This window comes from Anas acuta, chromosome 5 (genome assembly GCF_963932015.1).
Source record: "Anas acuta chromosome 5, bAnaAcu1.1, whole genome shotgun sequence".
Lineage (NCBI taxonomy): Eukaryota > Metazoa > Chordata > Aves > Anseriformes > Anatidae > Anas > Anas acuta.
Genome location: NC_088983.1, coordinates 26,746,735 through 26,762,414, shown reverse-complemented (window position 1 = coordinate 26,762,414; position 15,680 = coordinate 26,746,735). Strand labels below are relative to the sequence as shown.

Sequence of the window (15,680 nt, the reverse complement as noted above, 5' to 3'; positions counted from 1 at the left end):
AAGGAAGGATTTTGCTGCAAAGATGAAGTGACTTGATTTGCTCAGCTCATCAGCACAAGGACTGAGCTGAGAATCCACACTGCTGGTGCTCGGCCCTCAGTTCCTTCCTTCATACCACCTTTTCCTACAAGAAAAATTAACAAGTGCCCCAATGCGCTTTCCAAACAGTTGGCAAGTTATCACTCTAACTTGGAGGAAAGGACATGATGGAAAATCCGGGCTTGGGCTGTCCTTTGTCGCAGGGACAGCACATTACGTGAAGTGAGATGAGCTCTCCCACCACAGCAAGGCAGTGTCTGCAGAGGCAGCCAGAGCTGCGCCGCAGGAGCCTGTTCCAGCCTCGTCCCATCTGATGACACACAGCAGCTCGGTGTCACCACAGTGACACTCCCGCTCCTCAATGCTGGAATTCAAGATCTGATCCTGGAGGCAAAGCCCACAACAGCAGAGAAAAAACAAAGGTAGTGGAAGACTGCCAGAAGCATTGGCACCTACGCTGACTGACATTCAAAACCAACTGCAGGAAACCTCACTTCAGTGATAATCAGGGTAACCACACGGCAGAGCCATCAGCTACATGCAGGGTTTCCACAAATAAGCCTACAGACCTGAAGCAACAAGGAATCCAGACAGCACAGGCAGCTAAGCGTTCACCCCTCTCTCCACACCAGCGAGGCAAGCGGGTGGTTTCGCTGAGCTGTAAAACCCACTTACTTCCACAGTTCTTGTCGCTTGCTCGTGTCGGTAGAGCCTGGATTATCTGTTCACAGGAACATGCAGTAATGGAAAGAAGGAAAAGAAGAGAGGAGTGTTTTGAAGGCAGATATTTTGTTCTAACCCAACCCACTGTGCCACCAAACAACAGCACCGAAGGGGCTGGGAGCAGAGATTCAGAAACCTGAAGTCGCAGCATTGCACTGGGAAGGCATGTTCTGGCTAGTGAAAGGCATGCCGATGACACAGCCAAGACCTGAGGTCATAACTTCACAAATCGAAGAACAAGTCACCCTAAAACCCTCACACCCCTGCAAGAGGGGGATCCTGCACCACGCTACAAGGAGATAGCTCCCAATCCGGGAAAGGACAACCTACTGCAGGCACCCTGGGGCCTTACCTCTGTGACAGCCTTCTTGGATTGCCAACAGCAAGAGCTAGGAGAACTGTGAATGACATTTCCAAAGCACACTTCAGCTTCTGCCTGCATTCATTTTCAGCATCACTACTGTCCCTGCAGCTCCAGCAACATCCTTACACCCCAGCTGTCAAACTCACCAGATTCGCAAGCTCCATGAATTTCTGAGTGGAATTCACAGAGAAGGAATGAATGCTTGCAGACTGCATGCAGGCCAGAACGGGCTCAAGGAATACAGCAGCTTATTTCAGAGGACTTCTTGGCTTCCCATTCAACAAGGTCAACAGCTCTTTGGGAGTAATTCAAGATCCAAATGTACTGGATTACATTGACAGTACAGGTATGACAAAGGGTTACACCTTGAGGACAGGCTGGAAGCCAGGAAGGGAAGCAACTTCACTAAGCTAAGAGCACACAGCATCAGAAGGCATCCAGCAGAAGTACAATGCTCTCCCAGTCCTTCAGCTGGTGAGTCAGTGTCCCATCTCAGCACCAGAAGACAAAGCACGCTGGCTGCTCAGTCCTGGCAGCCTGGCTAAAAGACATGAACATCAACGTTTGCCCCCACACACTACCCACACAGTATTGAGTCAGATTGCTCCAACAGAATTACCTCCCTTTGACTCCATTTTTGTGGTTTAGAGAGTCACAGATCTGAAGGGTAGGAGGGAAAAAAATATAATAAAAAAGCCACAAAGATCCCCCAGTTCTGCTTCCTGTGCAGCATAAGCCATGGAATTTCATCCAGTAACTCCCCTGCCGAAGGGAGTTATCTCACCTACCACATAAATGAACCTTGCACCAGCTACGTGTTAATAGCACGAACATCTTTCAGAAAGGCATCTGATCTTGATTTAAGCACTTCAAAGGACAAACAGTCAGCTGGTGTGGATTGCCACTGCTCTGCAAGGCAGCTGTAACAATTCACTGCAGCTGAGGATCTGCACGCAAGCACTGGTGAATTGTCTGCTTTTTCCTTCAGCTTTCCTATTGCATAATTGTTCTTGCTATTAGGAGCGTGTATCAAATGTAAAGTACCAATTAAAGGGGAAGGATAAATTAAAACAGACACGAGCAGTGCCTGAACACGCGTACGTGTGGGGTCCAGCTCCAAGAGCAGGCCTCTAAGCCAGAAACAGGTCAGAGCAGAAGGATGTGAGCGTGGCTGTTCCCCACACCCACGCAGGCAATGTCAAAGATCTCCGTATGTAGATCAGGACCGGGAAAGAAACACGTGCAAGACACCCACCCACTGATGCAACTGCTCTGAACAGCGCAGCACCACTCCAAGCCTAGAGCACACATCAACCAGGAAGAAGCAGCAACGACAACGCACATGCTCCTCTGGTTTGTGAGTGCACAGCCGAGTAACAAGTTCATTCCTCCTGCTTCCTCATCATTTTTCACTTCAGCATGCTGGCATAAACTCTGGCTGGACCTGCTTTATGGTGCTTTCAATTTATGAAACTGTGGTTCAAGCATGGATAACACTACCCAGAACACGTGCTAGGTTAATGCTACGCGTTAAAGCGCAGGCAGCTGTCAGTGGAAGCATGCACTAAAAGCCTCATGGAGAAAAGTTTTAACCAAGTCTTAAAAAAAAAAAAAAAAAAAAAAAAAAAAAAAAAAAAAAACAACAAAGCAAGAGACAAGAAACTCGACTCAAATCAATTCTGCACAGTTTTTTCAGGCAAAGTTTTGGATGTTTCCAGCACACACTGCTTAAAACAAACATCTCCATTCCTTAACATCCCTGCAACATTGTCCCTTGAAAATTTAGTCAGTCACATACCCTGAAAAGTCAGCTACTACATTTAAACAGGCACCTACCCTGTAATCCAGGGTATGCACCCAGAGCCTTTAAGTACATTATCAGGCCTTCAGCACGGGCATTTTTCATCACCGAAGCTTGAAATTTTGCTTGCAAATTACTTCCGTTGCCTCTGAAAAGTCTGCACCAGGAGACTCCATTTAGGAGGCTGAGGCTGCAGGTTGCCCAGAGGTTCCAATTAGAATTTCAATAGCAGATAGCCAGATGCAAGGCCTGTTTTCTGGCAGATGGTTTTATAAACCCAACAGGGAATTTACAGCTAAAACAAAAAAATAAAGATGTCTGCAGCTACACGTTCAGAGGCACATAGTCCAAACTTTTCCCCAAGAAAAGTACAAAGAAGGACACATGCATATACAAGCATATAAAGTATTTAAACTAGAACCAAGCAGCAAACATGCACAGCAAGCACATTAACCTGTTATAGACACAAAAGATAATAAAAATGGACAGATCCCTTCTAAATTACCCATTGCCATGTAATGGACTGCATTAACATATACAGTAGTGGATGATTATGATAGGTAAGTAAGATTAATAAATAAATGCATGCGCGTTTGAGAGAGAGAGAGAGAGACAACGTGCATCTTAGAGCCTAGTTTTCAAAGCTACTGATCAGCCACAAACCCTTAGAGGCCTAAAGGGCACCAAATACTCAGAATCAGGGAGTTCACCTCAATCAGCAAGGTCGCAGATTAGCTCCAGGCAGGGAGGGTCAGCGTTCCTATGGTGGCTCCTTAGGCAAGCAGTCGGTTAACTCACTTTATCGGGAAGCCGGAGTGCTGTCGCATGACCAAGTCTGGCAGGGATTCATTCAGCTAACACGCTGGATGCCAAGGCACCTTACTCAATAGGATCCTGACACAGGATTTTTCGTTGCCAGTCCTACAAGACAAAGTTTGGAGACAGAGAGAGGCGAGTTAAGGGATTCACCAAACCCACCAGGACAAGAACCACTGGAACAGGATGTCCCTGGCAGATGCTGCGTTAAAGAGCCTGGTCAAAGAACAGGATTTGTTCTTACTGTCTTGTGGCAGCATGCTAACACTGCCCAGGGCACAGTTAAACCTAATGAAAACATTTCCTTGGGGTAAGTGATGGGGCACAGGATGAAAAACACTTCATTCCTCCACGCGGAGCGGAATGCCACTCACAAAGGCAATCTGTATTCCGTGCAGCCTCCCTCACTTACCCAGACACCAGACTTTCCGTGCGTGTCTGTGGCACCACCAGGAAGCGCCCCAGACCCCGGATCTTTGAAAGGGCCCAGAGGGAAATAGAAGGAGCTGCGGGGAGCCCTGGGGTGCAGTCAGGGTTATTAACCACGCTGCCAACACGGGGCTCCTCCCTCCCCACCACTTCAGCGCTGCACAGCTCCGGACCCCAGCCCCACGACAGACGCCCTGCCGCGAAGCCCACCGGACACCCCGCGAGCACCGGGAGGGCTGTTCCCAACCCCACCCCCCCAAAAAAGGGGCCTATTGGGGATCACGGGGGAGCTGCTCACCTCCCGGTGCGGGCATGCAGCGGCACCGGGTGCTCCCCGTTACCCCCCGGAGCTGGGAACGGGACCGGGACAAGGGCTGGGGGGGGGAGCCGGGACCGGGAGGGGAGGGGAGGGAGAGGAGAGGGGGACCGGGACCGGGAGAAGCGAGACCGGGGAGAAGCGGTGGCGGTAGGGCTGCCCGCCCCCTCGCGGTGCCCCCCCGCCCGCAGCGCGCCGCTTACCCCGGCGCAGGCGGCGGCCGCACGCCCGGTACCGGCGCGGCCCCCGCGGGGCAGGAGCGGAACCGGGCGGCGCCGCGCCCCGCCACGTGCCGCCGCCGCGCCCCGCCCCTCCCGCCCATCGCCGCTTCCCATTGGTCCGTCCGTGATTGGCCCCGCCTCCCCGCTCATAGGCCACGCCCCACCGGGCACGCCCCCATCCTCTCCGGTCACCCCGGAAACGGCGAGGGGAGGGCGGAAATGGCGTTGCGCGGGGCTGGGCCCAGTGGAGGGTGGAGGGGCCTGGAGGAGGGGGTGGTTCCCTCCGCCCTCTGCGTGAGCGTCCTTTCGCCTCCCCCCCGGCTCCAGTTTGCGCACGGGGCAGGGCTACAAACGCCCCTTTGCTGTCAACACGCGTAAATTACCCCAAATGTGCACCGTGCGTTGAGATCTGTCTGTTTTCTGGGGGTCAGGCTCGTGCCCCGGCCGGCTCTCGGCTGAGGAGGGGCAGCCAGAGGGGCAGCTTTGTGCCACAGCATGAAAACTCCTGCTGCATCTGGGGGCAGGCGCAGGAGCGTCTTTAGGTACACTAAATTCATTACCAGTGCGTTTTCCCCACGTTTTCTGCAAGCAAGCATCACAGGAGGCTTTGTGTTGAGTAAAGGAAGGGCGGCTGGGCTGGTTGTCCACAACTGTCCCTGAAAGGAAAAACTAGATAGAAAAAGGCTGGGGCTGACAGCTCAGTAACGCACACCCTGCAATAATAAATGGTTATTTTGCCGTTTTTGGTGTTTCTGTCAACGCCAAAGGTTTGCACAGCACCAGTCTGCAGCTGCTTTGGTGTGTAATCAGGGCCAACCCTAGCAGCAGTGGGACTTCGGAGCGTTTCTGCACTGCAGTGTGTACCGGTACGGATGGACACGTACCTAATAGGTGTGTCAGAGCAGCATTCTGCAACGTGCAGCCAGCTCCACAAAACGACAGAAGGAGCAGAACTTCTTCAAGCCATGAGCACCCATTTTAGATCAAGCACACATTCAGCACCTTTGGGTTACTTCCAGATGGCCCAGAGAAGAGCCTTCAGAAAAAAAAAAAAAAAAGTGCAGGTGACAGCATTGTGTATACAGGCATAGTCCATATTGTGAGATGCTTTATACAGTGATTGTGACATTGAACAGGTGAAACAGGAGCTTTTGCTACCTCAAGTAGGATCTCAGCTGCTACTGCTCATCTGGCCATAGATGAAAGCAATGCTGAAATCATTCACACATGCTGATGTAATTTTAGAACGCAGAAATTTGCTTTTAGAAATGAGCGATGAGGAGGAGGAATTTATACCCTAGTCCATCAGATAATTAAAAGTAGACAAAATGCAGAGCCAGACAGAGCTCCACATTAAGGACTCAATTTAAAGCGTGTCTGCCTGCATCTGTTGTGTAGATGTATCATCCTATCTTTCATGTAAGATACTGACATCTACTGAAATGCTCCCTCCCCTCCTTTCCAGAGAAGGAGAAAGGGAGGAAGAACCTCTGCTATTCAGGAGAATTAGAAGAGATGGTTGAAAACAGGGGGAAGGACTGTGTGCTGTAGAAAAAGATTTTCTGACAGGACCAAGTGCGAAGATGGAGCAAATAATGTGAAGCAGGAGGGCTCACACCCCTTGGGTTAGCATGGTGGGAACAAGCACATTTCTGAAGCAGTCTAAGGAGAAAAAAAATAAATGAAAATGCACATGGAGAAGCCCAGATGTGGAATGGGAAAATAAAGGTACTAAAGTAAAGCCGTGATCACCTAAACAAAGAGAACCTGATGTCATGAACATGTCCTGCTCATCTCTCTCCCTGTGATGCACGGGGAACGTCTGCTGTTCGGGCTCCCAGAGGACATCGTTTTGAAAGGTGTTTAAAGATCTTTGCAACTTTACACGCCTTGTGTGAAAAGCTGGGGTGCTAAGACATGCAGGCAATACGAGGTTTTCATAGAATATAAATGAGGTCTAAGCCACTGTTTATCTTTCAGTTGGTTTGTATTTATTCGAGGTTGTTGGGAGAGTAGAGATTATGGGATGTAATGAAATGGCATCAAAGGGGATTGTGCTGGAGGTGCAGTAAAGGAGATTTTCGGATATTAGTTTAAGCAGAAGTGGCTCCAGTATAGTCGAGCTATGTTCCAGACATTAACCCATGCAGGGTTTTGTGCTGACAGCTAGCAAACAAAAGGCAGGTCTGTGTTTAAAAAATAGTCTCCTTTCCAGAACAGATGGTGGTTGGGATAGCAAATATTTACTCTTTTGGACTGCTCAGATAAAGGTAGCCAGTTGAGGCAATGCAAATAATCCTTCATCTCTTTCTATGTCTAAGGAGTGGAACTACATCCCTTCAAGCAGGTGGAAGGTTGAACCTTCCTACCCTACACTGTAAAGTCCCTTTTAGAGCAGTGCCAAGACAGGCCCATGGCCTGCTGGGGGAGAGTAGTCCCTCTAGAGGCACAGGGATCATCCTTCCAACTCTCTGTGTGGCTCCTGCACCAGAGTTTAACTTGTGCTATATTCACTTCTGGTATAACTCCAATCAAATTAAGCCAACAACCTATTTAGCCTGTTATCATATTTTTTTTCTTTCCTTTTTTTTTTTTCTTCCCTTCCTGTAGCCATCTTTTCACAGAGGACATGCCTCTGCCAACTCTCAAGCTGCAATTAGGGAAGAGTCTGGATAGAACTGTTGACAATATGTTTGCAGAGTACTAAATACCATTGACTATGATCAGTAAATATTTACACTTGGAGAAAGAGATTTGCTCTTTGCATAGTTTGCATGTTGGCATCTGCTAGGCTGAATAAATTACTAATAAAAATTACATTGTGGGGAAAAAAAAAATGCCCATGCTGGTTCTTTGGAGCTATTTTATTAAAATCAATTAAATGATAAGGAAATGCATTCCTTGAGAATTACTCTTTCCAAAATTTCGATGTTGGAATATGCCCTATTGCACCGAAGAACTGAGGCAGCACACTCTTGGAGGAGTGTGCATTTTCCTAGTGAGGAACCCTGGGCTGACACAAAGGCCATTTTAGTTGGGGAAGGAGAGCCTGTGTTCTCCATCAGGACTAGTGCCTGCAGCCAACTGTAGAATAGCTGCTCATTTTGGCATGACAGTTTTGAAGGAATTTGGCCACAGTTCCTTTCTGGTCTTGCATTTTGCACAGCTCTGAATTCAGTCCCCCCGAATTGTGAGTCTTGGTTGACCTTGCAATTATGTGTCTTTTCTGAACCTTCTAGCTTCCTCAATCAAGACACTGCATAAGGATCTTGACTATCATTTTAAAATGGATTTGGTGTATGCAAGGAAATGTGGAACACATGTCCCTAGAAGTAGAAATGCAGATAAGCAAATCTCAATTTCAGAGAGCTAAACTCCCCATATCAGCATACGGGGTATTCCATCTACTGGCAGTAGTCACCTAAAGTCAAATTTCATACTTAAAATTCCAAGTGCTCTTCATAAACTTATTTTAAAGCCAAGATTTTCATGTAATACCATGTTCGTAGCAATGTTAACCCAATTAAAGAATTGGTCACAGGGACAGAGCATCAAAGTGGTTGCATTTTGAGTTATTATAATGAATTAAATATGTGCAAACAGCTGAAAAAGATTGGTTCTGTGCACCCACTGAACATTACAACTACAGATATAGCATTACTCACAACCCATCAGGATGCTCCAGTTCTCTTCAGACACATACAGAGTTGTCCCACTGGCATCGTGTTACTGCAGCTTCATCATGAAAAATGGATGTCATGCTCAGCCATAGGAATCCCTGAAGCACAACTCAAAAAACACATTAACCCTCACAGCTAAGCCACAGCATGGAAGATACGTCTAGCAGTGCATTATCAGACAAGTATCATACCTGATGCCATGGCACAATTTGCTGTAACCTTCTACGCCTAATTAACTTTCTCATCACTGGCTAGCACTGCCTCTGCTTGCAGATCCTTACTAGGCTCATCACCCTTCAGAGAGTTGAAGAGAAAATACAGGCTAAGGGCAGAGGGAGCCTGGGTTGAAGATTGCCATGGACTGTGCAAGAGGTAGGGCCGAGTGAGGGTGCCTGCAAACTGTTAACGTGAGGTTCAGGGAGCCCGTGATGTGACCAGGCCTTTAACTTGGTGGTTGGCTTGGTCCAGCACAGCCTCTGGTCTATGGCACAAGGCAGAAGTTTCTAGTGACAGTCCTGTCATCTTACCCTGCTACCACACAGCAACCTGAAAAGTCCCTTATGTGAATGTAAATGCATTGTTCACCCATGATGGGCATCATGCTGTACGAGGACTGGGTGGCAGCACTGCTGCAGCTCATCCTGCACTGCAGTCGGCAGCTACACACCATTGGTGTGGTATGGTATATGCTCCAGTAGGTAGCAGTGCTGTCATACATCATAAATATGGATATATCATAGGAACAGAATATCCTGAGTTGGAAGGGATATATATATATATATATACACGCACACACACAAACCAGAACTGGAGCTTGCACTATAATTTGATTCATATTCCCAAGGGTTCAAATATGACCTTCTTGGCTGTTCCATCATTTGGATTTCTCATGGCACAGTGACTCCAACATCACCACAAGGGGGGAGGGAGCATGTGATGTTTTCTACTTCTGCTTTGTAATCTTCTTGGTGAACAGCCGTGGAATGCTTGGGATGGGTACTGTGCACACAGAACAAGAGCTCTTAGGAGCGAGGACCATCCCAACGCAGACAGGCTTTGTCCTCACTGATAGCAGGGGAGAAGGAGAAAGGGCGTATTCTCAATAGGTCTGATAAATTTTCCCTAAAGGAAAGCAAAACATGCTTTCACTAGCCAATACAACCTGCTTTGTCCACACAAGGATTTTAATCACACCTCTCTTTCTGATATTGGTATGGCCATACACTGAAGTAGAAGAGTTGGGAGAGAAACAGATCAGAAGAGAGATGCTGGAAGTATAGCTAAATTTTCTTGAGAACTCCTGTTGACCTGGTTTCTGCTCTGCTGCATTTAGCTCATCTGTAAGGATTTCTGAGTCATGCCAGAATGCTTTGCACTAGCTGCTTCCTTTGTTGAAGAGCATCCCAGGCTGGTGCAAAGGGTGTTTTGGGGAACAATAGGCAATCCCTTCAGAAAGGGACACTGGAAGAGCAACATAAGCAAAAGTCCAAATGCCCAAAAAAGTGGTTAACTGAGAGGGGTGGCAGAGAACAGGTAACCTCCAGCCAGAAGAATAAAGTGTGATGAGAATAGTCAACAAATCTCATCTTTGCTTAGAGCCATGTTGGGTAAGAGTTTTGGCTTGATGGGATTTAAAGAATGATTACAAATTATAACTTGGAATTTAAGCCTGTATCTTTTCTGCTGAAAGCTGTGTTTATCCTGCTTGAAGAGGTCAGTCACGATAAGGAATCTAGCTTAAATACTGCCTCCTTGGTCAAATAGCACACTGCACCACAGCTGATTTTGAGTGCAATGTATTCAAGTGAAGCTGTTTCCTGCTTCAAACCTCCTTGCCCTCCCTCCTCTTCACACCACAAAACAGGACCTTGATCCCATGCCAAGAACACCTGAAAATTGCGCTGCTGAAGCTGAGGCTGACTGAATGCTCTGTAAGCAATGCTGTTGAGTTTTCGCTTTTTCCAGTCTAAGTGTGTGCAGACAATGCATTTGCTGATGAATTTTGAATTGTTTTCTTTCTGCACACTGCCTTAACAGTAGCCTCCATTGAACTATCAGCAGTCTGGCCTTAGGCACAGAAAGAAGACTCTGTAGCTACTTACATAACCCAAAGAAACAAAAATTATTACAGCAATGCCTGGCAGTGCTGCTCTCAGCCTCGTGTCTAGTGGCATTTTTGCAAGACACCATTCTTCCCAGCATCTTTCCATCCCAGGGTTTATAGCTTTTATATTAGAACATGAGGTGGACAGAAATTTGCACAAATTAATTCCGTGTGGAGAATAGATATATTTGGTTTGTTGTGCTAAAAAAAATAAAAATAATTAAAAAAATATATAAACTTTTTGACTGAATTCAGACAAGCTCTGAGGCTTTCCTAGGTTGAAAGAGACACTATATTCACAAGCCATCAGTCAGTACTTGTTTGTGTGTGTTTTTAAAGAAAAATCAACCCAAACAAGTCAGATGCATCCTAAACGGTGCAAGTACCAGAGGAAAACTAGGGTAGCTGCTCTAATGACAAAGCAGCAGCATGAATGTGTACCTCTTTTTAAATGGGGGGCAATGCAGGGTCAGCAGAGGATGGAGAACAGCATTGCACAGTGCCATTATTCTCCTCCTGAGATCAGGTAGAGCCAGTGCAAGAGAGGGCGGTTAACCAGTAACATACTTTCTGGTGATTACTTTCCCAAATAACAATCTGTTTAACATTAACTGAGCTGATTATGGATTTTCCCCTGGCACGTGGGGGATATATCCCAGTCAAGGAGAGATTCAGAAACTACCCTGGGGCTGGCAGGGGAAAGGGCAGCAGGAGGAAGCAATTACAGAGGGCCATGCTACGTGCCCTAATAGACTTTCCTCTCTGGCCTGCCAAGGCCCTGTTGGTTTCCCAGCCTTCACCCAGGAAATCCAGGACTGCCAAAAGGGTCAAAGAAGGAGTGGGTGGAAGGAGGTTGCCCAAACACCCTTTGAGAGCTGGACTGATAGGAACACAGGCTAGACAAGGGCATTTACACATCCAAAAGTGGCTAAGGGATGTACTCCCCTTCAATGAGCCTGTAAGGACACGGAAGGGTTAAAGCTTCTTCCCTCCACTTTTTTTTTTTTTAACCTATTAAAGCCTATTTTAAACCGTGTTTTTGTTTTTAACCTATTGCATTCATGTCAGCCAAAATTAACGTCTTTGATAGAAGCCAGCTCTCATGCCACTTTGACAACAGCAATGCCCTTATTGCAGAATAAAACTTAACAGGAGGCAGAGATGAACTCAATCCTTAAAGCCCTGACATCGACATTCACCCAGACCACTTCAGGCTTTCTTCGGTCTTCTCTTTTACACTCAGCCCCATCCCAGAAGCAGAACAACAGCGTTCAAGTCACACACCAGCCACCTCACACTCCACAAGCATGCTCAGCAGCTGACTGAGGGGCGTTTGCCTTTGCAGTAGCATCTGTCCGAGGAGAACATGCCCTGCACCATGCAGGAAAGCTGCAGCGCCCTACATGCTCCAGCAGCCAGGGACCTTCAGGCGGGTCGCTGGAGGTTGGTGTGGTCCTCATGGGTCATCGTCGGTGGTCTCTTGGCAATCTCACCGGTAGATGGCAATGCAGAGACAGAGAAACCTAAGCACGCAGAGGCAGGAAGAGGTGCTGGATGCAGGAAGAAAGTACAGGGGATGGAGAACAACTTCACGGCGCCTGCTGGACAACTTCAGTGCTGCCCTGCTTCCCAGCCATCGAGGCAGGCTTCACAGCAGGGCCCCACCTGTATTTTGTAGGTAGCAGACAGTCACGCTCAGGTTAACATTTCAGGTTGTTTTGGCTTTTTTGCCAGAAGATCACAGCCGATTTTCCAAATCCCCTCCATCTAAGGGCCTCATCTGGAGCTCCCAGCCACAGCACTGCCCCTTCAGAGCTCCACAGAGCCCACCCTGGCCAGCGAGGGTCTCGGGGACATGCACCCCTCTGCCACGACCCCACAGCCCAGGAGCCGGCATTGCTCACCAGTGCCAGGCTCAGCAGCAATGTCCCCACATCTCAGGGGACACCGGGGGGGGGGGCTTGCCAGAGTGGCAATGCCCCACATGGGGCAGCATTAGGAAAAAAAAAACACTCCCTAAAAAATACATACAGAAATGCATCCACATCCCTAAATCATTACTGGGCAAATATTTGCCTTCTTTGGCTTCACATGCTTTATTCTCTTTAGAATGACAGACTGAAAGTGAATGCAGAAATACTGTCTAACACAACTGCAAACTATAAAATATACAAGTATCTATATTAATAGGACAAAATATCTCTTGCCTTTTATATGCAGACTCAGTGCATATATATTTCTAAATGGCACTAAAATGTTTGTTCTTATACTAGAAAGCAGTCCTAAATACACGTTCACTATATGAGAGAGCACCATCTGCCAGCCTCTGTGTTGAGGACATCATAGGGACCCCCTTCAAAACAGAAAACAACAAATGCTTGGCAAACTCATACCAACCCCTGGAGTTTTGCTTGTCTGCAGGCCAAATAATAGCTTCTAGCTTGCATATATGCAGAAACCAGACCATCAGAGGTCTCTCTCTGGTCATATCTTTATTCATGTGGGGCCCTCCTGTCTCTGTGCTCTTTCTGTTCATACCCAGGTTTAAAGTACACTCGAAATTGCTGGTCCGATGGGCTCCTTGGACTGGCAGCATGGAGATAAAACCCTCTAGGCAAAACCCTCCTGGAAGGGGAGGCAGGCTGTGGTAATATAGAGCAGTCATTTCCCATCTTTTTTGATTGCATAGCCCTATCACTATATTAAAAAAAAAAAAAAAAAAATGCGCACTCCCCAATATAAGGATATCTATCTGTTTATGCATTATATACATGTACTACTGAAGTTCTAACATTTTCTTCCTGCACTCCAGCAGATCATCTTGCATAACACCAGGTATGCACACCACACTTTGGAGACCACTAATCTCTACCACAGCTAAACCTTCCTGTCTGGTGCTCCAGGCAGACCCCTTTAGTAATTTTTATGTCCTAAATCGTGTGGAAACTTCTGTAATACAGGCTCACTCTTCAGAAACGACATTGGCTTACTCAAAGGGTATGTGCTAGATGAGAGAGGGAAACCACTAACATGAGAATTAAAGAGTTCAGGTATGAGGAGGGGAGGGGAAAGAAGAGTTTAAGCAGAAGCTGTTGAATGGTTCCCTAATAAATATTCTTACACCAGATCCAAGGGAACATTGTGGTGCTCAAATTAAATCTGTTTTTAGGAAGAAGAAAAAGGATAGAGAGGAGAGTAAAGGAGGCTAATAATAATAATCTCACTATAATATCCAACAACTGTGCCCAAGAGCAGTAGAATACTCCCAGGTGCTTCTACCCCTTCGAGACAACAGGGAGGAGTATATACTACCATCAGTCATATGGCATGGGCTGGATTATATGGCATGGGCTAGATTACTTGGCCATGGGCATATTCAATCCAAATGCTTTCCAATACAATCACATGGAAGGACAAACACCAAGAAACATAGGGTTTTGTCCCAAGCTGACAAGAGGTGGTTTGAAGTGGAAGGGAGAAAGGCACAGGATGTATCTTGGACAGGGATGTGGTGGATGTGATAAAACACCAGCTGAACACAAAGAGCCTTGCAAAAGACACAGCAAAAACAGCTTATACATCTTTGAGATGGATTAATATGTGATTACAGATATGATTTTGCCATTCATGTACAGCACTGCCAAGATCTATAATGGAATGCTACAGTGTGTTCTATTCTTGTTTTATAAAGAATGTTAACCAGCTGTAGAGAGCTACATTCTCTGTTGGTATAGAGGAAGAACTTTTTATCAGCTACTAAGAACTAGCTTTTGGCTGGCAGAAGCTGTGTAGATTGATTACCTTAAAGCGATGAAGAGACAGCACACAAACCCAACAATTTAAACAAAGGTTTTCTTGCCTTTTAACCTCATGTCTTTTCCCCAGTTGAAGGGAAAAAATACACATAAGTGACTAGTCTCTGTATTTCTCTAGCTCCTCTCCTTGTGGTTAATAATCTAGTTCAGCAGCTGTTCGGTCCTTGGGGCCAGTAACTTTAGCCAGACATTTCATGCCGAGGGAAAGAGCAGCAGGTAAGTTGGGAGCAGGTGGTGCTGCTGGCTTGGAGGCTCATATCAAAGGTCTGTATATCCTAGAGGTGTCTATAGGGAGAGCACAGGAAGAGCAACTTGGGAATTGTTCAGGGCTGGCAACTGGCAATCACATTTTAGAGACTTGAGTCATATCTGTATGTTAGTCTCCTCTTTGGTACCTTCCAAGTATTCCATCAACAGTGAGAAATAAGAGAGGACCTGACAATTCTGATATTGCAAAAGCACAGGAAAAAATGCATAATCACATCAGGAAAGAAAACCCCTTAAGAAAACAAATATACTTGCAGGCTTCTTTCCTCTATCAGTATGAAGCTACATGGACAAATGCCACTTATTCTCTGATCTTTTGATCATCAGAAAAAAAACAAACTGCAAATTACATCACTAATTTTGCCCATACAGAATGTTCACAGCTGTTGGCATAGAAAACAATGCAAACAAACCACTGAAGCTGCATGAGGTCTTTAGTTCCCCTTGATCCAGGGCTGGCACCATGCTATTTGAATTAATAAGGTACTGGGTGCAGTCCTTCTAAACCCCAAATGGTTGCACAATGTGTTGAGTAACAACGTAACACACTGAAAAAAATCTGTCTATGCTGGCATATTAGCAGAATGAATGAGATATACAGCCCTCCACTCATTAATGACTAAGTGCAGCAATTGTTTTTTTCAGTACATCACTCAAGCCACATCAAACCTTAAGCAGACCAAGCAAGTTAAAAAATACTCCACAAAGTTTGCACAATTACCAAAAATGCTAGATAAACCTCTTGGGTTTTTAATAGATCACCAACCATTTTTAGTAGTTTTTAACTTCCCTGGAGTAACATATGATTTCTGGTTTAATAGACTAGAGAGCAGAAGGAGAAAGGCAAGCTGGAGTTCCTGCAAGAGAGGGTTAGCACCCTTCAAAGAAATAAGCACATTTCAGAGAATCGTATTCATGGATCACAACCATGGCTTGCAGCCTTCCTTTTGAAAGGGCAAGAGTCTCTAAAAGAGACCAGGAAAACACTTTGCTCACTGAGTATCTTCCACAAAGAAAGGTACTGCTCAGGTCTCGTGCTTACTACCTTGACACACCTTCCTTCACAAGTCTGCAGGAGCAGCAGGTGTGATTCAGAGATGATCTC

At 46.5% G+C, this 15,680-nt stretch overlaps 1 protein-coding gene across 10 annotated transcripts in view; it reads right to left on the bottom strand.

Moving 5' to 3' along the window:
* The window catches only part of LOC137857182 (uncharacterized protein C11orf24-like), a 28,887-nt gene extending 24,067 nt beyond the window's left edge, over positions 1–4,820 (bottom strand). For 4 of the 10 annotated variants that reach the window (XM_068683375.1, XM_068683376.1, XM_068683374.1 and 1 more), the window contains exons 1-2: positions 4,692–4,820; positions 3,638–3,848 (exon numbers count right to left, since the gene is read on the bottom strand). The gene's annotated coding sequence lies outside the window, so the exon portion shown is untranslated. Of the gene's footprint in view, positions 1–714; positions 761–3,637; positions 3,849–4,691 lie in introns of all 10 variants that reach the window. The other 6 variants (XM_068683383.1, XM_068683384.1, XM_068683378.1 and 3 more) reach the window with 3 other exon arrangements.
* Between the last annotated feature and the right edge of the window lie 10,860 nt (positions 4,821–15,680).